At 45.4% G+C, this 25641-nt stretch overlaps 1 pseudogene; it reads left to right on the forward strand.

Moving 5' to 3' along the window:
* Positions 1-25641, forward strand: part of LOC108528437 (HLA class I histocompatibility antigen, alpha chain G-like) — a 64322-nt pseudogene that overhangs the window by 17458 nt on the left and 21223 nt on the right.

The raw sequence follows: 25641 nt of genomic DNA on the forward strand, positions 1-25641 counted from the left end.
TTGATCTAGTTACTCTATGTTCTCAACTGTGTTAACTCATTGAAGAGAACATTGTTGTTATTAAAGATATTGGCAAGAAAATCTTAGAGATGCTGTTGTATCTCCTTTATCTGCCTCAAACTGTTTTCTCCTCAACACGTAAGGCTCCGTGATGTCTCAAACTTTTAATCATTAATTTAAAAAGTGAAGTTTATCACAGAATTACAAAAAAACTATTTTAAAATTCATATGGATCCAAAAAAGAGCTCATATAGCCAGGAGAATCCTAAGCAAAAAGAACAAAGCTGGAGGCATGAGGCCACCCCACTTAAAACTATACTACAAGGCACAGTAACCAAAACAGCATGGTACTGGCACAAAACAGGCACATAGACCAATGAATAGAAAACTCAGAAATAAGATCACACATCTAAAACCTTGTGATCTTCAACGATCCTGACAAAAATAATCAATGGGCAAAGGATTCCCTATTTAATAAACGGTGCTGGGAGAACTGGTTAGCAATATGCAGAAAATTGAAACTGGACTCCTTCCTTACACCTTACCCAAAAATTAACTTATGATGGATTAAAGACTTAAATGTAAATTCCAAAACTCTAAAAACCCTGGAAGAAAATCTAGGCAATACCATTCAGGACATAGGGATGGCAAAGATTTTATGATGAAAACGCCAAAAGCAACTGCCACAAAACCAAAAATTGACAAATGGGATCTAATTAAACAAAAGAGCTTCTATAGAGCGAAAGAAACTATTATCAGAGTGAACAGACATCCTACAGAATGGGAGAAAACTTTTGCAATCTGTCCATCTGACAAAGGTCTCGTATTCAGAATCTACAAAGAATTTAAGCAAATTTACATGAGAAAACAACTTCGTTAAAAGTGGACAAAGGACCTAAACAGACACTTCTCAAAAGAAGACATACATGTGGCCAATAAACATAAGAAAAAAAGCTAAACATCACTGATCAGAAGAAAAATGCAAATCAACACTACAATGAGATACCATCTCATGCCAGTCAGAATGGCAATTATTAAAAGTCAAGAAACAACAGATGCTGGTGAGGTTGCAGAGAAACAGGAAGGCTTTTACACTGTTGGTGGAAATGTAAATTGGTTCAACCATTGTGGAAGACAGTGTGGCAATTCCTCAAAGATTTAGAACCAGAAATACCATTTGACCCAGCAATCCCACTATAGGTTATATACCCAAAGGAATATAAATCATTCTATTATAAAGGTATATGCATGTGTATGTTCATTGCAGCACTATTCACAATAGCAAAGACACAGAATCAATCCAAGTGCCCACCAATGATGGACTGGATGAAGAAAATATGGTACATATACACCATGGAATATTATGCAACCATAAAAAGGATTGAGATCAAGTCCTTTGCAGGAATATGAATGAAGCTGGAAGCCATTATCCTCAGCAAACTCACACAGGAAGAGAAAACCAAACACCACATGTTCTCACTTATAATTGGGAACTGAGCAATGAGAACACATGGAACCAGGGAGAGGAGCAGCACACACTGGGGCCTGTTGGGAGAGTGCAGTGATGGGAGGATCATTAGCAAAAATAGCTAATGCATGCCAGGGTAAACACCTAGGTGATGGGTTGATAGGTGCAGCAAACCACCATGGCACATGTTTACCTATGTAACAAACCTGCACATGTACCCTGGAACTTAAAATAAAATAAAATAAAATAAAATAAAATAAAATAAAAGGCAAGCTTAAAGCATTAAAGAAAATAATTAGATAAAAGAAGGCTTTGTTTTACAAAATCCTGACACAATAATTTTAATTTTGCTTTTAACGTACAGCAAGTCCTTTAGTACAGCTCTCTTTCAGAGGTGCAGCTTAATTCCCTCTCTTGAGTCTGGCTTGGACTTAATGATGCACTTCTGATATGGCCTGGCTCTGTGTTCCCACCCAAATCTCATTTTGAATTGTCTTGTGAATTGTAATCCCCACATATTGGGGGAGGGACCTCATGGGAGGTGATTGAATCATGGGGATGGTTCCCCCAAGCTGTGGAAGTCAGTGGTTGAACCTGTTTTTCCTAATGCTCCCCTCAGCACTGCCCTCCCATAATAGGCCCCGGTGTGTGTTTTGCCTCTCCCTGTGTCCATGTGTTCTCATTGCTCAGCTCACAACTATAAGTGAGAACATGCGGTGTTTGGTTTCTCGTTCCTGTGTTAGTTTGCTGAGGATAATGGCTTCCAGCTTCATCCATGTCCCGGCAAAGGACTTGATCTCATTCCTTTTTATGGCTGCATAATATTCCATGGTGTGTATGTACCATATAAGGGGATTTTCCCCACTTCACTCTGCATTTCTCTCTCCTGCCACCATGCGAAGAAGGACATGTTTGCTTCCCCTTCTGCCATGATTGTAAGTTTCCTGGGGCAGCCTCCTCAGCCATGCAGAACTACGAGTCAATTGAGCTCTTTCCTTTATACACTACCCAGTCTTAGGTATTTCTTTATAGCAATGTGAGAACAGACTAATACAACTTCTAACTGATAGAATAATGCTGACATAACAGTTTGTGACTCTGGGTGTAGAATGTGAAACTCACTGTGGCTTCCACCTTCTCTCTGTCTCTGGGATCATGAGCTCTGGGGGAAGCCAGCTGCTGTGCCATAAGCAGCCCTGCAGGAAGGTCTATGTGGCTAACAGCTGAGGCTGCTTGGGACCAGAAAACAAGGAACTAGGCCTTTTCCAACAGCCATGTGAGTGAGCCATGTTTCAAGTGAGTCCCCAGCCCCAGTGAAGCCCTCAGACAATGCAGCCCTAGGCTGACAACTGGACTGCAACCTTGTGAGAGGCCCTGAGCCAGAAGCATTCAGGGAAACCTCTCCTGGATTTCTGACCATTGGAAACTGTGGGAGATGATGAATATTTGTTGTTTTGAGCTGCTAAATTTTACATAATTTGTTATGCAATAGTAAATAATACATTTTCACAAGAGGATGTATTATTACACGTTAATTTGCATTTGCTCTAAATTTATCATCATCATATTACTATTTTTGAGACAGGGTCTTGCTCTGTCACCCAGACTGGAGTGCAGTGGCATGATCATCATGCACTGCAGTGTCAACCTCCTGGGCTCAAGGGATCCTCTGATCTCAACCTCCTAAGCAACTGGGACAGCAGGCATGAATTAACATGCCTGGCTAATTTTCTATTTTTTATTCTTTTGTAGAAATGGGGGTTTCACCATGTTGCTCAGGTTGATCTTGAACTTCTGCAGTCAAATCTTCCTTCCTCTGTCTTCAACAGTGCTAGGAATGCAGGCATGAGACACTACACCTGGTCTAAATTAGCTATAAGATAATAAACATGTAACTTAGTTTTAAAAGGTAAGGAGAATTTTCATGGCTGAAGGGGACGTATTTTATTACCATTCACAATGATCACTTTACTACAACTTCAATTTCCAGCTGTGTCCCAATAAAGCACAAAAGGAAGATCCAATCCTTGCTAGGCTGATTCTGTGATGGCCCCCAACAGCCAGCTCCTGGTCATTCACCTTCCTCTAGTTATTCAACCAACTCTAAGGTAGGTGCTGCTGTGAAGGGATTTAGCAGATATAATTAAGGGGCTCAATTAGTTGACTTTAGGCTGGGTTTATCCTGCTTGGACTGTCCTAATCAGATGAGCCCTTTAAAGGACTGGGTTCTTCCTGAGCATAGAGATTCACAGTGTGAGAGGGATTCAACATGAGGGGTTTCCTCCACCGTGGGCTTTGAAAATGAAGAGGCTGTGTAGGAAAGAACGCTGGGGGGGAACCAGGAATTGAGCACAGCCCTCTCTGTTCTCTACGGTGACAGCCAGTGAAGAACAGGGACCTCAGTCTTACAATTGCCAGAAACTGCATTCTGCCACCTCTGTATAAGCCTGAAGGGGATTCAAAATGAAAACACAGCTTTGGGAAGCCCGCAGCAGAGATTCTATCCACATCATGCCCAGATTTCTGACTAAGGAACTATAAACAGATAAACGGGTGTTGTTTGGCCGGGTGTAGTAGCGCACACCTGTATCCTAACATTTGAGGAGCTGACACAGGAGGATCACTTGCAGCCAGGACTTTGAGACCAGCCAGGATAATACAGTGAGACACTCGTCTCTACAGTTTTTTTAAAGTACCTTGGCATGGTGGCACTCGCCTGCAGTCCTAGCTACTCTGAAGACTGAGGCAGGAGGGTCCCTTGAGCCCAGAAGTTTGAGGCTGCCGTGAGCCATGATCATGTGACTACACCTCACCCTGGATGACAGTGGGAGACTCTGTCTCTAATAACAAATCAATGAATACAATAAATGGGTGTGTTTAAAGTCAATGCTTGTGACAATTTGTTACACAGTCTTATAAAATTCATAGAGGCTCAAAAGACTCATGGAATGAATTGATGAATTGATACGCACACTAGTTACATAAAATAAAATGTATTTTAACTTTTTCAGTGTTTTACATTTTATAATTGTCTGTGATGCAATTTAATACATTCATATTTCATTCAGTCAGTCAACAAAAATTAATTTAATCCCTACGATGAACCTGGTATGCCCTCATATGCTCAAGTGCCTGACATTCTAGAAGCTTCACAAGAACAAGGTGGAGCCACTGGAGTGTTTTGGTGGAGAAATGACACACTCTACTCACAGCAGCAGGACCACTGTGGAGAGAACAGTCACGCAGCAGGTCATGGGACAGTGCTAGAGCCACAATTCAGGAGTGACAGGGTGGTGGGGATTAAGGGGAGAAGAGGGCCTGAGGGATGAGAGGGACGGAGGGAAGGGCTGGAGAAGCAGAAGTTGAGGAAAAGGAGCAGAGGGAAAGAATTCGAAAGCAGCAGAATTCTTAGGTTTAAATACATTGTTTTATAGATTTTAATACATCCATCTACAGAGCCTTGCAGGGTGACCTTTGAGGTTGGCCTTTAATGTCTTATGTGGGTCTACCTAGAAACTAATCGTTTTTATGTTAATCAGGTTTAAAAGTACTAAGTATTCCTAAAAAATATACACACCACTTACATGTGGATACTTCCTAAAAACAGCCAGTGCATGAGCAGCAGTGAGGGGCACTGTGACTGCATTGAGCACTTGCAACTGTGAGGTGGATAAAGTCTGTACTGACTCGTGGTTGCAACATACACAGTGTGCTGCTTTGTATTGAGGAGATGTCTTGGACTCACAGGGAAACTCAGGGCTACGGAATGGTGGTAAATTTAAAGTACAACAAGTGGGAGTCACAGATACATTGTCCGGGAAAATGAAACTTAGGAGCTTTGTGAGTCCTGTTGTAACGCTTTAGACACATTTATATATCAAGGAGCCAAAGTCCAATTTTTTTTTTTTTTTTTTTTTTTGTAGACGGAGTCTTGCTCTGTCATCCAGGCTGGAGTGCAGTGGCCAGATCTCAGCTCACTGAAAGCTCGGCCTCCCGGGTTCATGCCATTCTCCTGCCTCAGCCTCCCAAGTAGCTAGGACTACAGGCGTCCGCCACCTCAACCGGCTAGTTTTTTGTATTTTTTTAGTAGAGGCGGGGTTTCACCGTGTTAGCCAGGATGGTCTCCATCTCCTGACCTCGTGATCCACCCGTCTCGGCCTCCCAAAGTGCTGGGATTACGGGCTTGAGCCACCGCGCCCGGCCATTTTTTACCGATTAGATTTCTGATCATTCAGGGGTTACCAAGATTCCGCTACCACTATAGTTAATAAACAAAAAGCAAACTGGTCTGTATTCTATCTCATGCACTCAGGTAAATTTAAAGTACAACAAGTGGGAGTCACAGATACATTGTCCGGGAAAATGAAACTTAGGAGCTTTGTGAGTCCTGTTGTAACGCTTTAGACACATTTATATATCAAGGAGCCAAAGTCACATTTTTTTTTTTTTTTTTTTTTTTTTTTGAGACGGAGTCTTGCTCTGTCACCCAGGCTGGAGTGCAGTGGCCAGATCTCAGCTCACTGAAAGCTCGGCCTCCCGGGTTCATGCCATTCTCCTGCCTCAGCCTCCCAAGTAGCTAGGACTACAGGCGTCCGCCACCTCAACCGGCTAGTTTTTTGTATTTTTTTAGTAGAGGCGGGGTTCACCGTGTTAGCCAGGATGGTCTCCATCTCCTGACCTCGTGATCCACCCGTCTCGGCCTCCCAAAGTGCTGGGATTACGGGCTTGAGCCACCGCGCCCGGCCATTTTTTACCGATTAGATTTCTGATCATTCAGGGGTTACCAAGATTCCGCTACCACTATAGTTAATAAACAAAAAGCAAACTGGTCTGTATTCTATCTCATGCACTCAGGCACAACTTTTCCAGATTTAAAGAAAGAAAAAAACAAAACAAAACAAAACAAAACACCGTGTCTTTACACCTCCAACCCCAGGGCGAGCTCACTCTCTGGCACCAAGCTCCCTGGGGTGAGTTTTCTTCTAGAAGAGTACAGAGGGACAGGCAAGGAATGGGAGGCAGGGAGTCCAGTTCAGGGACAGGGATTCCGGGATGAAAAGTGAAGGAAGAGGAACGGAGCCCATGTCGAGGGCTTCTCCCTGGTTTCTTAGACAGCTCCTGGGCCAAGACTCAGGGAGACATTGAGACAGAGCGCTTGGCACAGGAGTAATGGGTCAGGGCGACGTCCCAGGGCCCCAGGCGTGGCTCTCAGGGTCTCAGGCCCCACAGGCAGTGTATGGATTGGGGAGGCCCCGTCTTGAGGATTCCCCATCTCCGCAGAGTTTCTCTCCTCCTTCTCCCAACCTGTGTCGGGTCCTTCTTCCTGGATTCTCACCGGGCGACTCCAGTTCTCACTCCCATTAGGTGACAGGTTTTTAGAGAAGCCAGAGTCGCCGCGGTCCCGGTTCTAAAGTCCTCGCTCACCCACTCGGACTCAGATTCTCCCTAGACGCCAAGGATGGTGATCATGGCGCCCTGAACCCTCCTCCTGCTGCTCTCGGGGGCTCTGGCCCTGACAGAGACCTGGGCGGGTGAGTGCGGGATCGGTCGAGAGATGGCCTCTGCAGGGAGGGACCAGGGGCCCGCCCGACGGTGGTGCAGGACCAGCGGAGCCGCGCCGCGCCCGGAGGAGGGTCGGGCAGGTCTCAGCCCCTCCTCGCCCCCAGGCTCCCACTCCATGAGGTACTTCATCGCTGCCGTGTCCCGGCCCGGCATCATCGCTGAAGGCCCACCGCTTCATCGCCGTGGGCTACGTGGACGACAAGTAGTTCATGAAGTAGTTCATGCGGTTCGACAGCGACGCCGCGAGTCCGAGGATGGAGCCACGGGAGCCGTGGGTGGAGCAGGAGGGGCCAGAGTATTGGGAAGAGCAGACACGGAACACCAAGGCCCACGCACAGACTGACAGAGTGAACCTGCGGACCCTGCGCAGCTACCACAACCAGAGCCAGGCCGGTGAGTGACCCCGGCCGGGGGTGCAGATCACAACCCCCCACCTCCATGCCCTACGGTCCACCCGGGTACTCCCGAATCTCCAGGTCTGAGATCCACCCCGAGGCCGCGGGACCCGCCCAGACCCTCTACCTGGGAGAAGCCCATGTGCCTTTACCAAAATCCCTGCGGGTTGGTCCGGGAGGGGGCGAGGCTCGGTGGGTGGGGCTGACCGAGGGGGCGGGGCCAGGGTCTCACACCCTCCAGTGGATGATTAGTTGCGACCTGGGGCCCGACGGGCGCCTACTCCGCAGGTATGAACAGTTCGCCTACGATGGCAAGGATTACCTCGCCCTGAACGAGGACCTGTGCTCCTGAACCACAGCAGACACTATGGCTCAGATCTCCAAGCGCAAGTGTGAGGCGGCCAAAGTGACTGAACGAAGAAGAGCCTACCTGGAGGGCACGTGCGTGGAGTGGCTCCACAGATACCTGGAGAATGGGAAGGAGATGCTGCATCGTTCGGGTACCAGGGGCCATGGGGCGCCTCCCTGATCTCCTGTAGACCTCCCAGGCTGGCCTAGCACAAGGAGAGGAAGAAAATGGGACCAACACTAGAATAGCGCCCTCCCTCTGGTCCTGAGGGAGAGGAATTCTCCTGGGTTTCCAGATCCTGTACCAGAGAGTGATTCTGAGGGCTCGTCCTGCTCTCTGGGACAATTAAGGGATGAAGTCTCTGAGGAAGTGGAGGGGAAGACAATCCCTGGAATACTGATCGGGGTTCCCTTTGACCCCACAGCAGCCTTGGGCACCAGGACTTCTCCCCTCAGGCCTTGTTCTCTGCCTCACACTCAATGTGTGTGGGAGTCTGACTCTAGCTCCTCTGAGTCCTTTGACCTTCACTCAGGTCAGAATCGGAAGTCCCTGCTCCCCCGCTTAGAGACTAGAACTTTCCAAGGATTAGGAGATTATCCTAGGTGCCCGTGTCCAGGCTGGTGTCTGGGTTCTGTGCTCCCTTCCCCCTTCCCCCGCCAAGTATCTGATTCATTCTTAGCATGGTCACATACTGGTGCTGCTGGAGTGTCCCATGAGAGATGCAAAGTGCCTGAGTTTTGGGACTCTTCCTTTCAGACCCCCCCAATTCACACGTGTCCCCCCATCCTGTCTTTGACTATGAGGCCACCCTGAGGTGCTGAGCCCTGGGCTTCTATCCTGTGGAGATCAGACTGACCTGGCAGCAGGACGGAGAGGACCAGACCCACGACATGGAGCTCGTGGGAACCAGGCCTGCAGGGGATGGAACCTTCCAGAAGTGGGCAGCTGTAGTGGTGCCTTCTGGAGAGGAGCAGAGATTCACGTGCTATGTGCAGCACCAGGGGCTGCCTGAGCCCCTCATGCTGAGATAGGGTAAGGAGGGAGATAGAGGTATCATGTCTCTTAGGGAAAGCAGGAGCCCCTCTGGAGACCTTTAACAGGGTCGGTGGTGGGGCCTGGGATCAGAGACCCTCACCTTCCCCTCCTTTTCCAGAGCAGTCTTCCCAGCCCACCATCCCCATCGTGGGCATCATTGCTGGCCTGGCTGTCCTTGCAGCTGCCGTCACTGGAGCTGTGGTCATTTCTGTGCTGTGGAGGAAGAAGAGCTCAGGTAAGGAAGGGGTGACAAGTGGGGTCTGAGTTTTTTTGTCCCACTGAGGGTTCCAAGCCCCAGGTAGAAGTGTACCCTGCCTGGTTACTGGGAAGCACCATCCACACTCATGGGCCGACCCAGCCTGGGCCCTGTGTGCCAGCACCTACTCTTTTGTAAAGCACCTGTGACAGTGAAGGACAGATTTATCACATTGATGATTGTAGTGATGGGGACCTGATCCCAGTAATCACAGGTCAGGGGAAGGTCCCTGGCTAAGGACAGACTTTAGGAGGGCAGTTAGTCCAGGACCCACATCTGCTTTCCTTGTTTTCCCTGATCCTGCCCTGGGTCTGCTGTCACACATTTCTGGAAACTTCTCTGGGGTCCAAGACTAGGAGTTTCCTCTAGGGCCTCATGGCACTGCCACCTTTCTGACCTCTCACAGGACATTTTCTTCCCACAGATAGAAAAGGAGGGAGCTACTCTCAGGCTGCAAGTAAGAATGAAGGCGGCTGATCCCTGAGATCCTTGGGATCTTGTGGTTGGGAGCCCATGGGGGAGCTCACTCAGGCAATATTTCCTCCTCTGGCCATATCTCCTGTGGGCTCTGACCAGGTCCTGTTTTTGTTGTACCCCAGGCAGTGACAGTGTCCAGGGCTCTGATGTCTCTCACGGCTTGTAAATGTGAGACCCTGGGGGCCTGATGTGTGTGGGTTGTTGGGGGGAACAGTGGACATAGCTGTGCCATGAGGTTTCTTTGACTTGGATGTATTGAGCACGTGATGGGCTGTTTAAAGTGTCACCCCTCACTGTGACAGATATGAATTTGTTCATGAATGTTTTTCTGCAGTCTGAGACAGCTGCCTTGTGTGGGACTGAGTGGCAAGATTTGTTCACGCTTTCCCTTTGTGACTTCAAGAACCCTGACTTCTTTTTCTGCAAAGGCATCTGAATGTGTCTGTGTTCCTGTAGGCATAATGTGAAGAGGTGGGGAGACCAGCCCAACCCCATGTCCACCATGACCCTCTTCCCCACGCTGACCTGCATTCCTTCCCCAATCACCTTCCCTGTTCCAGAATTGGGGCTGGGATGTCTCCATCTCTGTTTCAACTTTATGGTGTACTGAGCTATAACTTCTTACTTCCCTATTAAAATTAGAATCTGAGTATAAATTTACTTTTTCAAATTATTTCCAAGAGAGGTTGATGGGTTAATTAAAGGAGAAGATTCCTGAAATTTGAGAGACAAAATAAATGGAAGACATGAGAACCTTCCACGGTACACGTGTTTCTTGTGCTGATTTGTTGCAGAGGAGGAGACTAGATGGGGCTGTGCACAGTGGGTGCTCAGGCCACCATGAACTTTATGTGGTCACTGCTCGGCTGGGTCGTCTTTGCTGCTCCATTGTCTTTGGCCTTTCAGTACAACCTTGCCCCACCAGGACCTGTGATCACAGGTGTTAGGCAGGAATCTAGACCCAACATGGTGGCATTACCCGGCGTAGCAGGCCTTTTGTTAAAGACTCCCTTACCCTTGTACACACCCGCAGACTTACATGCGTCAGAGTTCTGGCTAGGCAGCCACACTCTCCCATGACCTGCAGCTCACCTGCATTCCACAAGTTCCTAAACAGCAGTTTCGGTTGACAGTTTCCAAAGACTCCTTCCTCATGACCCTTACTCAACTCCTGCCCTAGTAGTTTCAAGACCCCCCAGGCCCTGTTTGCACAACCAGCTTCCCTACCTCTCGGGCTACAAAAAGTCCCTACCCTCCTCCCTCAGCGCGACTTCCTCGGCCCGCACCTTTGGACTGAGGAACCTCACCAGCGAGTCCTAATAAAGGCTATTCTCACTGCCATTTGCCTTGTGTCTTCGTTCCCAGTTCGGCTCCAGCCTCAGTTTACCTTTACAACAGGGACTTGGATATCATCTAGGGTGGCCCCTATACATAGAAGTTCCTGTGTTATCAGAAGAAAAATTTTCAGACCCCTATACCTCTTCCCCTCCTTCCAGGGCTCTTTCAATTGTATTTCCATCTTTTCCCCAACCTTCTTTTTTTTTTGAGACTGAGTCTCACTCAGGCTGGAGTGCAGTGGCGCCATCTCGGCTCACTGCAACCTCCACCTCCCGGATTCAAGTGATTCTCCTGTCTCAGTCTCCCTAGTAACTGGGACTACAGGTAAGTGCCACAACGCCCAGCTTATTTTTTGTATTTTTAGTGGAGATGGAATTTCACCATGTTAGACAGGATGGTCTTGATCTCCTGACCTTTGATCCGCCCACCTCTGCCTCCCAAAGTGCTGGGATTACAGGCATGAGCCACCAAGCCTGGCCTTCCCAACATTCTTAAAGGAAGCAGATTCTGAAACTTCCAGAGAGGAGAGGTCCCAGAGTTTTTCATCATAGGTTATTTTCTATTGGAACTCCTCTTCTGCTCTCTCTCCTACTCTTCTTCCTGCCCTGAGTTGTAGTAATCCTAGTGCTGGCTCCAATCCAAACTCATGGATTTGAAAAGCAGAGTCTAATTTAGATTCACATGTGGTTGGATAATTGGACCCATAAGCCTAGGGTTATCTTTCCTGAAGAGAAATTTATGTTTGTGTGCTGCAGTATGCAAGAGGGTTGGTGTGGGAGGAGGGAGGGAGGGAGGACACAAGAGTAGCCCTGGCAAGAAAAGCACTGGTGCATTTATGTCCACATGAGATAATATTGTTCTGTAGCTGCTACAAAATGACATTTGACCTGAGGTTACATTAATAAAGGTATTGCCTTTAGAATAGGGAGGTGCTCTACAGTGATCATCCATTCAACTGACATTTGTTGTCTGCTAGGTATATGACTGTTTTTGCATTTAGAAAACATCATTAAAGTAAAAACAGAAACATTTCTGGCCTTGTGGTGTCTACGTTCTAGATGCAAGCTTGTCCAACCCGTGGCTCTCGCGATGCATGGGGCCCAGGACAGCTTTAGAATGTGACAACTTTTTTGCTTATTTGTAGTGGCAGATATCATGAAAATTATCCATGCACCTTTTTTTCTTTTCTCTATTTTTTTCTGCTCATCAGCTGTAATTAGTGTATTTTTTTGTGTGGCTCAAGACAATTCTTCCCATGTGAACCAAGGAAGACAAACGATTGGACACCTCTGTAGGCGGATGATAGATACAGTATAAGCAGAGTAGGAACAGAAGATGCTTGAGTGAGAAGGTGGCAAGTGCTGTGTGGCAGGTGATCCAGAGTGTGGGCTGTGGGGACAGGGAGGTGGCTGTTGTGCTGCGTGGTCAGCATGGGCCTTGTTGCAAATGTGACCTTGAAGTAAAGATTTGAGGTATGTGAGGAGTTGTCCACAAGGATGCCTGGGAAAGTTCTTTTCAGGCAGGGGAACCTTCAGTGCAGATGCACTAGGGCAGGAAATTGTCTGTGTTCCTGGAAGGATGAAGAGGTCAGAAGGGTTGAACAGAGAGAAACTGAAATGAGGTCAGAGGTGTGGACAGAGCAGGTAGCCCTGGAGGGTGTGGGAAGGATGTTGACCTTTGCTCTGAATGACATGGGGAGTTAGAGGACAGTTTTGAAAAGTGGGACATGGTAGGACTTATCCTTTGAAAGCTTCTCTCTGCCTGCTGTGCTGAGAACAGAATTCAGAGGTGGGGACCAGTGAGGCAGTGGGGAAAACGGTGGGAAAGCAGTGGAGTATTCCAGGATGGAGATGTTGCTTACCTTGACTGGGGTGTGAGCAGGGGAAATAGTGGGAAGTGAAGGGATTCTGGATGAATGTGAAGATGGACTTCACAGCACTTGCTAATGGATTTATCTGTGGTGTGAGAAGAAGAATCAAGGGCACCCACAGTGTTGGACTGAGTGAGCAGAAGGGTGGAGCTGCTGTCAGTGGAGATGGGGAGACTCTGGCAGGAGCATACAGAGGAGAGGGTATCGCAGAGAGCTGCAGGCTGAATCCAGGCCACCTGGCTGCAGGGTCTTGGCTCCCCTGATTAAGTCAGGGACCCGGGAGCCGACCGCAATCCCAGCTGAGTGGTGCCTGCATGGTCTGTGGGCGCCTTCATGGTCTGTGGGCGCCCCCTGGTGTTGACACTGGGCCTGTAGCCAAATGAGGCTTGAGAGAAAAGGAAACAGAGGTTTGGGTAGCGGGATACTCCTTCAGGCTCTCCAGATTTCAAGCCATGACTTACACTCAGAAAAAATAATGTCCGCCTTAATTATCTCTCCAACCCTGTTTTTCCCAGTCCCGTCCAGTTCCCTCCCTCGACTCCATCAACATCAGTACCTGCCAGATGCCCAGCACCCACCATGTGAGGAGCGAAAAGGCCCCAGGACTAAAGGACAAGACAAGGTTCCACCCCAGCCATCCCTCCCTTCCTAGAGCTCTAACTCCGTGCGTTTAGTGCTTAGGCTCTTAACCTGGGGTCCGTGAACCCACTTTCCTATGACACTGCATGCAGAAGTGATGTTACATGCACACATGACTTCATTACAGGACATTGGATATTAATATTCATCCAGTCAACGAGGGGCCCAAGACATCACTCTTCCCCCAACAGTTTGTGATCCTCTGAATTAAAGAAAAGGTAGAGATTGAGGGAGGCCCTAACTCCAAATCTTCTACCACTTCTAGGGAAGTGCTGAAAAGAAGTGCAAAGTACTCAACCTGCTCTGGGGATACACCGGGAAGGCAGAGGGTTGATGGATTTCAAATTCCATCAAAGAAATACAATTTTGGCAAAATATCCAAGGCACTTTTCTAAGCCCTGGGCAGCAGCTCAAAACAAACAACATCAAAAACAAAACAAAGTATCAGCCCAGGTGAAATCATTGAAGCTATAAAACTTTGTGAGACCTGTAGTTACAGAGAAGGACAATTCAATTTGGGGGTGCAGCAGAAAACCCCTACATTATATAGTGTGTGGGAAAAGAAAGAGAGTCAGACTGTTACTGGTGTCTATATAGAAAGATGAGGCATAAGAGAATCAATTTTGTTCTGTATTTGAGATGCTGTTAATCCTGTAACCCTATCCCCAACCTGTCCTTGCAAGAGACATGTGCTGTCGGTGACTCAAGGTTTAAAGGATTTTGGGCTGGCAGGGTGTGCTTTGTTAAACAAGTGGCTGAAGGCAGCTTGCTGGTTAACAAGTTCATCACCATTCTCTTAATCTCAAGATACCTCAGGGGCACATACATGTGGAAGGTCCAGGGGACCTCATGCCCTAGGAAGCCTAGGTATTGATCCAAGGGTTTTCCCCATGTGATAGTCTGAATATGGCTTTGTGGGAAGGGAAAGACCTGATGGTCCCCCAGCCGACATCCGTGAAGGGTCTGTGCTGAGGAGGATTAGTAAAAGAGGAAAGAAGGCCTCTGGGCAGTTGAGATAGAGGAAGGCATCTGTCTCCTGCCTGTCCCTGGGAGATGGAATGTCTCCGTGTAAAACCTGATTGTATGTTCTGTCTACTGAGATAGGAGAAAACCACCTTAGGGCTGAAGGTGGGACTTGCTAGTGGCAATGCTGCTCTTTATGCACTAAAAAGGTTTATGGAGATATTTGCATATGCATGTCAAGGCACAGCACTTTTCCTTAAACTTATTCATGTCACAGAGATCTTTATTCATATGTCTTTCTGCTGACCTTCTCCCTGCTATGATCCTATTGTCCTGCCACTTCCTCTTTTCCGAGATGGTAAAGATAATGATCAATAAATACTGAGGGAACTCAGAGACTGGTGCTGGTGCGGGTCTTCTGTATGCTGAGCACCAGTCCTCTGGGCCCACTTTTTCTTTCTCTATACTTTGTCTCTGTGTCTCATTTCTTTTCTCAAGTCTCTCCTTCCACCTAATGAGAAATGCCCACAGGTGTGGAGGGGCAGGCCACCCCTTCAATATAGGGTTTTTCCTCATCATGAAGGTCCCCTGAAGGGACCTTCTCCCTTCAGCAGTACATAGTGAGGCCGTTGCTGTGTGAAAAGATAGAATCTCCTTGATTCCTGATGTTTACATTTACTACTCACTTCTTTGACTTTGTAGATGCCAATTTCACATTCGACATCTTTCGGTTATTTTCCTTACTCTATCTAAGCAGAGGATTTAAACTTGTTTCTGAAGCAGAAAACCAGGGACTGGTTATGAGCTATCACCCCACTTTGTGGCTGTCTTATGCAATAAGCATAAGAGATCGTGGGCCAACAGAATTTGTAGCAAGGTAAACATAAACCCTTCATTTCAGCGTCTTTGTCTGGTGATGTTCTAGTCTTGCTCCAGTCTTAACATTTAAAAATATATAATTTCACTTAAATTTCATTTTATAGGAAGTCATATATATTCATTTCTGTTGGGTTTGTCAGTGAAAGCCGTCTCAAAACAACTGTGGAGGAAAGACAGGTAAATAAATGCATGGTGCTCCCATGTGTTAGTGCTCACTGCATCTTACAAATGTGTCAGCCCCACTGCAACACATGGTGCATCAACAAATGGTGCTGGAAACCTGGATATCCACATGCAAAAGAATGGTGCTGGAGAAAATTCATGCCCTTCCATTACACCCTTTTCAAAAATAAAGTCAGAATGACTCAAAGAATTAACCTTAAGAGTTGAACCTGTAAAACCCTTAAGAAAGCACTGAGGAAAAGCTTATGGACATTAGAATTGGTAGTGGTTTCTTGGCTGGTGACCAAAAGCACAAGTAATAAAAGAAAAATGACAATTAGACTTCCTCAAAATGTAAAAACTTTTTTGCCTCAAAGGACACTATTAAAAGTGGCAAAAGAAAATGCACAGAATAGGAGAAACTATTTGCCAATCATATATCTGATAAAGAATTAATATCCAGAATATGTAAAGAACTATAATTCAACAATAGCAAAACAATCTCATTCAAAAATTGGTGAAATACATGAATAGACAATTATCCAAAAAAGATATACAATAAGGGAGGAATTCCAACAAGGACATAAAAATATGGTAAACTTCACTAGGCCAAGCGTTGAAGACATGGAGAAATGGGAACACTTGCACACTGCTGGTGAGAGTGAACAGTGGTGCAGCCACCATGGAAAACAGTGTAGTGGCTCCTCAAGAAAGTAAAAATAGAATTACTGTAGGAGACAACAATTCCACTTTTGGGCATATAGTTAAAAGAATTGAAAGCAGGAACTCACACAGATATTTGCACACTCAGGCCCATAGCAGCACTATTCCCAATACCCAAAAGGTGGAAGCAACCGAGTGTCCATCAGAGGATGACACTCGGAGGAAACAGTCCACAGTGCACATACACATGGAATATTATTCAGCCTTAAAAGTGAATAAAATTCTGATTGAATGAACCTTGAAAGCACTGTAAGTGAAATAAGCCAGAAATAAAAAAACAAATATGATATTTTACTTATATGAGGTAGCTAGAATAAGCTAATTCACAGAAACGGGAAGTAGAATAGAGGTTACCAGGGAATGGGCAGTTATGGTTTAATGGATACAGTTTCTGTTTGGGAAGATGAAAATGTTCTGGAAATGGATATTGGTGGTGGTTACATAACACTGTAAATGTGTTTAATGCCACCAAACTGTACACTGAAAAAATAGTTGGATGGTAAATTATACATTATGTGTCAGGCCTCTGAGCCCAAGCCAAGCCATCGCATCCCCTATGACTTGCAGGTATATGCCCAGATGGCCTGAAGTAACTGAAGAGTCACAAAAGAAGTGAAAATGCCCTGCCCCACCTTAACTAATGACATTCCACCACAAAAGAAGTGAAAATAGCCGGTCCTTGCCTTAAGTGATGACATTACCTTGTGAAAGTCCTTTTCCTGGCTCATCCTGGCTCAAAAGCTCCCCGCTAAGCACCTTGTGACCCCACTCCTGCCCGCCAGAAAACAACCCCCCTTTGCCTGTAATTTTCCTTTACCTACCCAAATCCTATAAAACAGCCCCACCCTTATCACCCTTCGCTGACTCCTTTTTCGGACTCAGCCTGCCTGCACCCAGGTGAAATGAACAGTCATGTTGCTCACACAAAGCCTGTTTGGTGGTCTTTTCACACAGATGTGCATGACAGTATGTTTGTTTTACCACAATTTTTAAAAATGTATCAGCTCTAAATCCAATCACAGCTCTCACCGAGATTTTTTAATACTGGTGTTTCAACAAGCACATTGCCGCTGTGGAGGGGAAGTCCTTGGAGTTCTTATGCCACTATGTTCTTTTGTGTCACTCCTCAGCCACTTTTGAATTGTGCTTATGCATCACATTCCTGATCTGCTAAGTACTTTCAAGAAAGTTATTCATATGGTCAAAATTCATCAAGCACCTAACTTGTTCTTGGGGCTGTACTCTATGGAGTTGATCTCAGAAAAAAGAATCAAATTCGTTGGACCTCATAGATGGTACAGGTGGGGGGTTGGAATACGGGTAAGGAAATCATAACACAACATGTTACAGTATTTTATATTATTTTTTCCTTTGAATGCTACATTATTAATATTTTATAATGACTACTGACAGGTACCAATGATTACAAATTAAAATTTCTGCTTTCTTTCTCTGTTTCTTTCTTATATATTTCTCTGTCTTTGTAAATATTTTTAGACTGGGCATTTTGGAGATAGTCCAACAGTTTCATTTATACGATGATATTTTGTTTTACTCTTATTCCTTAAAGAGAGATTTGCCAGCCACAAACTTCTGGTTGGACATTGGTTTTCTCTCAGCTCTTGATCATTATGCCTCTTCTGGCTGCTGTGGCTGACGGGGAAAAATCAATTACATCTTCAACCAGTTGCTTCTTAGATGATCTGTGTTTCTTCTGTGGCTACTTTTAAGATGACCGTTTCCCTTTAACATCTGAAGTTCCAGTGCAGTGTGAGTAAATGTGGATCCTTCATTCACAGTGCTGTGTATACATTTGCTTCATCTTTACCCATAACCTTTTTATGGAATGCCTCATACATTTACTTACTTTTTGATGTGTAGGAATTTGACTAGACTAATGTTAAATCTCATTTGACCACCATGTACACTGTGAAATCTAAAATAATGGCCCCACAAATATCTCCAAGCCCTAAGCCTCATCATCTTTAGATATGTTACCTTACAAAACAAAAGAGAAACTGCCAATATGATTAACAGGATGGACCTTTATTTGGGGAGATTATCTTGGATTTTCTGGGTGAGCCCAATCGGATCATGAATTCTTAAAAGTAGAGATGACTGAAGAAATGTGGGTCAGATGGAGTGCTGAATTTCTTTTACAGTAATTTCTTCATCTACTAAAATATGGTCATCTCTGTTTTTTAATTCTTTAAGTGGTGAAATACATTAAAAGATTTACAGTTTATATATTATTGCATTCTTGGGATACATAACTTGGTCAAGATAATCTGTTCATTGCACACAGGTAGATATAGTCTACTAATATTTTTCTCAGGATTTTCACACATAATTACATAAAAGTGATTTTCCTATAGTAATCTTTCCTTTTTGATTTCCTAACTGATTCTTGAATCAATGTTATTCATGCCTAATAAAATTTGAGTTGTTTGGATTTTCCTATGTTTCCCTATATATCTTTAATATTTTATGTAAGTCCAGTATATTTTTGATATATGAGTGTACTTACAAAACTGGATATGTTTGAAGGGAAATAGAATACTTACAATTGTTTTAACTTGTTTACTTATAGTGAGTCTTTCTGTTGACAAAATTTTTTTCAGTTTCAAGACTGTTTAAATCTCTCCTATATCTGCAGTGGTATATTTGTCTGTTATGACACTGTCTTGTTCTTAATTAACACTGCCTGTTTTATTTCTCTGTTCAATGAACAGCTGCTTTTGGCAGGCTGGGTTCTCAGCAGTGGCAGCTGCCAGGTCAGCCTTGGTGAGTTGAGTCAGTTGCTGTGCCCATGCAGTGTCTATCGCAGCCACCATGGCCACTTTGTGCACGGACTCCATGAGCAAGCCCTGTGCGGCTGAGTGGCATCGTCCGTCAAGCCATCTTGCCCACCTGATTACAGGGAGCCCCAGCCCCTTGGAGCCCCTCTGTTGGGCATCCACGTGCAATCACTATCATCACACAGTCTGCCCATAGCAAGAGGCGTATGCAGACCCCTCTACTCTATCCCCTAATTTTTCTGTCTTTATTTTTCCCAAGTTCCTGACTGGCAAGATGACCCATGAGCCACTGCCCATGACTCATTCACTCATGCACTATTGGGGCATCATTTCACACCCCCCACCTTCTATGGGCCTATTTGGGATTTGATTTCTAGTTCCTGGCTCAACAGCCATTACCAAAGCTGTACCTGTGTCAGCTCCCAAGCCTACTGCTCTTGTTGTAGGCTCTCCTCTTTATACCTGAGTCACAGGCATCTATTTCCTGGGATTTCTAAAAATTGCACTGATTTGTTCAATGCAGCATTTCTAAGGACTTCCAGCAAGGGAGATTCTATATTAGCTGAGAGAGAATTGTTTCAAAACATCAGAAATGTATACTGGAACGAAGGACAACAGGCTTGGAGAGAGGTGGACAAACCTTGAGTGTGCCGTGGATTTTCATAAAGTGAACAGTTGAGTAAACAACACTCACATCAAGGTACAGTATTTCCAGCCTCCAGGAAACATCCTTAGGTTCTACTTGATCATAAATCAACCCCCGATGCTAGAGCAGCCACTTTCTTCATTTCTAACACCATAGACGAGATCCATCAGTTCTGAATCCAGTCACCCTCATGTCCCGGGTCTTGCTGTGTGTGATTGTAGCCTATTGACTCCCATGGCTGTCAGTGCTCCATTTTATAAATAACTCACTCTTCTTATCCTTCCACTGTTGATAAACATGTGTGTTATATCCAGATTTTACAAATTGTGCTGCTATAAATAATATTTTCACATATTTTGGGACACAAATGCATGCATTTCTATTGGTATATAACCAAGAATGCAATTGCTGAGTCGTAGGTGAGTGGATGCTTGGTTTAGTATCTCAAAACACAAGTGTCTATGGAACCGGCAAATAATAGACAGGGGTAAATCTCTTATTCTACAAATTATTCAGCTAATACATGAAAGAAATAACCCTTTTGCAATCCACAGTGAACTAACAGATTTCGCCATTGAACAGCGATGGCAATTAACATCACAAGAAAAGAATTAACCAGTATTACATTATTCTTCTTGATGAAAAACACGATATTGTACTGTGAATCCTGAAAATCTGAGACAGATCTCAGTTTTAGAAAGTTTATTTGGCCAAGGTTGAGGATACATGCCCATGACACAGCCTCAGGAGGTCCTAACGACATGTGCCCTAGGCGGTCAGAGCACAACTTGGTTTTATATATTTTAGGGAGACCCGAGACATTGACCAACATATGTAAGCTGAACATTGATTCCACCTGGAAAGGCGGGACAACTCGAAGCAAGGAGGGAACTTCCAGGTCACGGGTAGATGAGAGACAAATGGTTGCAGTCTTTTGAGTTTCTGATTAGCCTCTCCAAAGGAGGCAATCAGACATGACTTTATCTCAGTGAGCAGAGGGGTGACATTGGATAGACGGGAGGCAGATTTGCCCTGAGCCGTTCCCAGCTTGACTTTTCCCTTTTAGCTTAGTAATTTTGGGGCCCCAAGATTTATTTTCCTTTTACAGAACCATCAATACTTACAGAAAAAACCCTGAATATGCACTAGCCTGTATACCAAACTACCAATTTATAGAAAATACAGGTAATAAAGATAAATGTCAAACCACACCTTGGCATGCAACCACAAAATTCAAACAACAGGAAACCTTACCATACAATATAAATTTCAAGGAGGAACCTATAGAACAAAAGAGAACACAAAACATATTTTAAAGGTAAAACTAAACCATAATTTTGGATGATGAAAATATAAAATAGAACAAAGGAGTGATGACCATAAAAGTCAGGATGTGATTGATTTTTATTTGAAAAGGGGAAGAGTTTATTATTGAGCTGGGGCAATTGATAGGGCTTCTAGGTCAGCTGCCAAACTTCTCCCTCTCTGATGGTTAAAGGGTGTTTACCTTTGATTAAAGGTCACCATTTTAAGATCCTTTTCTTTTATGTTACCTGTGTTTTATTTTATGATAAAAAGGCCAATGCAGAGTAAAATAAGTTATGGGGCATGGTTCCTGTTCTGCACAAAGCCTCCACCCCATCCTCCTCTCTGGACACTGAGCACCCAGAACAATTGGCAGCCCCAGGACTCCTGCCAGGACTACCTCATTTCTGAGTGTGTACCCAGCTCCCCATCACTGGAGGCAATGTCCATGATCTATTCCTTGAGGCCTGGATGAACCTGATAGGACACAGCTGAGGGGAAGTCTGGCCCGAGTCTGTAGGCTTTGGCCGTCAGCATAGAGGGAACAGGTCCTCACCTCTCCACAGGCGCAGTTACAGCCAGAGTCTCCTCTCTGCGTGGGAGTGAGGCTTGGTCCTTCCCCTGAACAGGGTGACAGGGATCTCTCCAGAGGTGGAGATGACACCATTCCTCCTCTAACATGGTCCCATTTCATGCTCATTCTGCTTTACAGGAAAGCTGACTCACGTTGGTGTCCAGTGAAGAAACCCTGGCACAGAGAAGGGACAGGTGGATTTCAGGGCTGTGCTTGATCTAGGATTGGAAGAGCACAGACCACCAGGTGGCGCCACTGCACGGCCTCTTCGCCCAGGAGGTGGATGCTGGGGCTGAGATTGAAGGTGGGGAGAGGGATGTCACAGCTCATCGCACAGGTTCCAGGTAAAAATCCTCCTGCCCAGTCCACCTGGCTCTCCCTTAACCAACTCTAGCGAAAAGTGTCTCCTTCTCACGTTCCTCGAAGGTGCTTTTTGACACAAGAAAGAGGATGCGATCACTAGATTGTCCTGGTTTATTGTGTTGTCAGTAAAGTGAAAATACACACTTAATAAATAATAACCCATGATAAGCCAATGTTTATAATGTACTGATACCACTGAGCCAGTGTTTATAATGTACTGACACACTCCAAGTGTGGGCACAGCTGCAGACATGCCTTGTCTTTTGGGTCAGGACATGGGATAGAGAGAAATGGGAAGAAACTCTAGTCACTGCAGAAAAGGGCCCCCATGGAAGAGGCCTGGCAGGGAGGCCAGTTGTCCCAGGGCCACCATATTTTGGGATGATTCCCCTTTTCTGGGTAGAACTATTTTTTATTCTTTTTGTATTCACAGTAGTTCTGAAATTGCAGGATGCTGAGACCCAGCACCGGTCAGTTACACTGTCTCTTTCTTCACCATTAAATGCTGTGCCAAAAAGGATACATTTCTATCCTTTTCCAGGAGAGAATCAAAACAACAATGGACACATTGAAACATGCAAACATACTTTAAATATGTGCTGTCACAAGTAGCTACTAAAACATTAATTCCTCCAAAATGAGGAAGGTGTGAAAACGGACAACATTGTATACCTATATTCACAGCAGCATTATTCGCCATAGCCAAGACAAGGAAGCAAACAAAGCAGCCTTTAACACCTGAATAGATGAAGAACATGTGGTCTATGTAGATAACGGAATATGATTCAACCTTAAAAAGAAGGAAATTCTGTTATATGCTGCAACATGGATGAACCTGGAGAACAATGCTAAGTGAAATAAGCCAATCACAAGGAAATTCCAATACTGCACAATTCCAGTTATATGAGGCGTCTAAACTCCTAGGACCTGAAAGTAGAATGGCGGCTGCCAGGGGTTCAGTTGGGGATTCATGAGGAGTTTGGGGGCATAGAGTTTCAGTTTTGCAAAATGCAACATTCTAGAGATCTGTTGCATAACAATGTGCTTACAGCTAATATGATAGTACTCTATACTTAAAATGGCTATGATACAAAATTGTACATAATATGGTTTTTGGCACAAAAAAATAATTAGCTCTCTTACTAACTTAGGAAAAAAGCACATGAATTCATTGAAAATATATCAGTATGTGCTTACTATGAAAAGAGACACAGAAAACTTGAAACAAAAGAGAGATCCTTGCTACCCCAGCTACCATCTATCAATCAGCAGAATCAGCATCTCATGAAACTAGACAGAAAGGCTCACAGGCCCAGCCTTGACATCTTGAAACAGTCTGCATTTGTCAGGACCCCAGGTGGCTCCACTGCATGTAAGGCACTGCCCCAGGTGGTGGTGGAGGGACATCCTAGGATGGTGACTCTGCCCCACAGGTAGGAGCCTCCAGTCCTGATGGGAGCAACCAGAAGGGCCCAGGAGGGACATTTCCAAGAAAGTGAAATTAATAGACTGTCCAAAGTCTCTAACTTCTTAAAAGAGTCACAGAAATGGAACAGATATTAAAGTTAAATTAATAAGCGTTATCTAGAAAATAAACAGGCCAGGCGAGGTGGCTCATGCCTATAATCCCAGCACTTTGGGAGGTCGAGGAGGGTGAATCACGAGGTCAAGAGATCGAGACTATCCTGGCCAACACGGTGAAACCTCGTCTCTACTAAAAATATGAAAATTAGCCGGGCATTGTGGCGCACGCCTGTAGTCCCAGCTACTCGAGAGGCTGAGGCAGGAGAATCGCTTGAACCTGGGAGGCAGAGGGTGCAGTGAGCCGAGATCGCGCCACTGCACTCCAGCCTGGTGACAGCGCCAGAAAAAAAAAAAAAGTAAAAGAAAATAAACAAAAACAAAGGCAAGTATTCACTTGAGGAAGAGCAAATACTACAAAGCAAGTGAAAAGTAGTCAAGTTGTGACATGAGAAGATTAGTCACAGAAAAATAAACACGGAATGGCTGAATTTGTGATATCTTACCTTGTTTTTACCTGAGTGACTCTCTCCCAGGAGAGACAGGTGGACAGACTCCATTTTTAGTTTCTTCACTTGCAGCCCCCTTTATCTCCCTTAAGGGAGTAACTAGTGTAAACTGACTCCAAGCACATCCAGGAATGCACCTGCTGATAAGGTATTGAGGCAGGCTGTACCAGCAGCTCCTGAGAATGTGCTCAGTGGAAGGTACCTAAAGTGCCTGCATTTATCTTTTAATGATACTGGTTTAAGCCCCTGCCCCTGGAACTGTTTATTTTTTGTAACTGCTTCTGTAACCAATTAATTTTTTTTGCCTATTCTGCTTCTGTAAAATTGCTTCAGTTAAACCCTCCTCCCCTATTTAGACCATAGTATAAAAGAAAATCTAGCCCCTTCTTCGGGGCCAAGAGAATTTTGAGCAAGAGCTGCCTCCTGGTCTCCGGCTAATAAAGGACTCCATAATTTGTCTCAAAGTGTGGCGTTTCTCTATAACTCGCTTGGTTACAACAAACTAAACATAATTACTACATAAATATACCGGGAAGAGGAAGGAATGGGAAGAGTGAAAGAGAACAAGTGATGGATGTGGTGACGTCACGTTCTCCCGGGCGGGGCAGGAGGTACCACACATGAGGGACTGACATTCATGGCGAACGTGACCACTCTTCTCGTTCTGCCTGCAGCCCGTAGTCTCTCCTCCCTGCCCATGGGTGGTGCGTGGGAGACAGGGGTGCGGAATCAGGCCGACCTCGCTGTCCCCGCTGTCTGCCTCGTGGCGCCGGTGGGGTTGGGGAGATGAGTCCTACTCCTGCTCATCTCCTGTGGCTGTTGCCTTTTGGGCAGCCCCTCTCTGCGGCGGTGGGACAGTCCTGTCGGCCTGTGGGGCTGCCCTTCCCTGGGCCTCTGAGAGTTGGCTCTGCCTGGACCTTTGCTGTGCTCCCGGAGCCCTCCAGGTGGTCCTTCAGGTGCCCGAGGCCAAGTGGTGGTGTTCTTTCTGTTCCCAGCGCCCTCTTCTCCATTCGCCACTGCAGTGCCTGCGTCTGGGTCCTGAGGAGTTTTGGTGAGGTAGAATTTTTATTTACTTATTTAAATTTGAAATTTAAAGCATGTTCATTGCAGCAATGTGTCTACTAGAGACTATGTAGAGGCAATGAAAAGGGGAAGAGAGAATTGTAGCACATTCCTGCCATGGAATACTACACTGCAACGAAAACAAATGAACTATTTGTCTGAACATTGATTCATCTTGTAGACCACGTTAACTGAAAAAACAAGCAAAAGAATTGTTGGGAACAGGCCCCCAAATCTGGCCATAAACTGGCCCCAAAACTGGACATAAACAAAATCTCTGCAGCACTGTGACGTGTTCATGATGGCCATGACGCCCACTTTGAAGGTTGTGGGTTTACCGGAATGAGGGCAAGGAACACCTGGCCCACCCAGAGCGGAAAACCGCTTAAAGATGTTCCTGAACCAGCACAATAGCATGAGCAATCTGTGCCTTAAGGACATGTTCCTGTGGCAGATAACTAGCCAAAGCCCATCCCTTTATTTCCCGTAAGAAACGCTTTTAGTTAATCTATAATTTATAGAAATAATGCTTATCACTGGCTTGCTGTCAAATATGTGTGTAAATCTCTGTTTGAGGCTGTCAGCTCTGAAGGCTGTGAGACCCCTGATCTCCCACTCCACATGCCATATTTCTGTGTATGTGTCTAATTCCTCTAGCGCTGCTGGGTTGGGGTCTCCCCGACCGAGCTGGTCTCGGCAATGAATAATATCAGCAAGAAACAATTTATAAAAAGTTTAAAAGCAAAG

Source organism: Rhinopithecus bieti, unplaced genomic scaffold (genome assembly GCF_001698545.2).
Source record: "Rhinopithecus bieti isolate Rb0 unplaced genomic scaffold, ASM169854v2 scaffold_5150, whole genome shotgun sequence".
Taxonomy (NCBI): domain Eukaryota; kingdom Metazoa; phylum Chordata; class Mammalia; order Primates; family Cercopithecidae; genus Rhinopithecus; species Rhinopithecus bieti.